General features: G+C 48.7%; 1 pseudogene; it reads right to left on the reverse strand.

Moving 5' to 3' along the window:
* Positions 1-501: 501 nt before the first annotated feature.
* LOC126476117 (5S ribosomal RNA) lies at positions 502-619 on the reverse strand (annotated as a pseudogene).
* Positions 620-1,098: the final 479 nt, after the last annotated feature.

Below are 1,098 nucleotides of genomic sequence, written 5' to 3' on the forward strand. Positions count from 1 at the left end.
GCCACTGTCCTGGTGGATTGTTTGTCCGGAGTGTAGCGTACGAGATACGAAGGAATTGCTACACGTGGCTTCTAAGATAACAGTATGCATCCTCAGAAGCCGCACGGTAGCAGCAGCAGCATTTTGTAGCACCGTTCACGGAAGCGATCGCGGACCTTTGAACAGAGAACTAGTGTAGCTCAAACCAGGCGCTCAGACTATTCTGCGGAAGCCTTGAACGCGGGTTTCTCGAATTCCACTGTCGGGAGGACAACTATAGTAACCTATCCATAACTAAGTCGTGGGTTATATGACCCCTACCGAACAGGCAATGAAGGCCCAAAGGTACCGACCGGCCGCTGTGTCATCCTCAGCCCATAGGCGTCTCTGGGTGCGGATGTGGAGGGGCACGTGGTCAGCACACCGCTCTCCCGGCCGTATGTCAGTTTCCGAGACCGGAGCCGCTACTTCTCAGTCAAGTAGCTCCTCAGTTTGCCTTACAAGGGCAGAGTGCACCCCGCCGGCCAACAGCGCTCGGCAGACCGGATGGTTACCCATCCAACTGCTAGCCCTACCCGACAGGGCTTAACTTCGGTGATCTGACGGGAACCGGTGTTACCACTAAGGCATGGCCGTTGGCCGTGGGTTATATGGATAGTGCTTAATTACTAGGACTGCTGAGTACGTGTTACGTGCACATATGACTTTTGTAAGACACAGAAACCGTCAGGATCAATATTTTGGTACGATTTCGAAGCCTATTAACTGCAGAGGGTTATATTACTTTAATCAAGGGGTGAAACAAAATATTTAACAGTACAACTAGAGGAGATACCACGAAAGGCATGATGCTTAGACAGACGAGACAGTAGTGATGGTATTTTAGAGCTATAAATAATACGACAATGTATAGTGAGATTAGTACATAAATTACGTGGGACATATTGTGGGTGAATTTACGGAGATTTGCGAAATCATTATGACCACTTGCTTGATAATGTGGCGGTTCATCGTAAGAAAGCAATCCACCAGCTATTTTGTGTTGGCATGGGTTCGATAAACCCTTGGTAGTTTACCGGAGGTATGTGACACCAGGTATCTGTGAAAAGTACGGTCCGT

The sequence above is a fragment of the Schistocerca serialis genome, chromosome 4 (genome assembly GCF_023864345.2).
Source record: "Schistocerca serialis cubense isolate TAMUIC-IGC-003099 chromosome 4, iqSchSeri2.2, whole genome shotgun sequence".
Classification (NCBI taxonomy): domain Eukaryota; kingdom Metazoa; phylum Arthropoda; class Insecta; order Orthoptera; family Acrididae; genus Schistocerca; species Schistocerca serialis.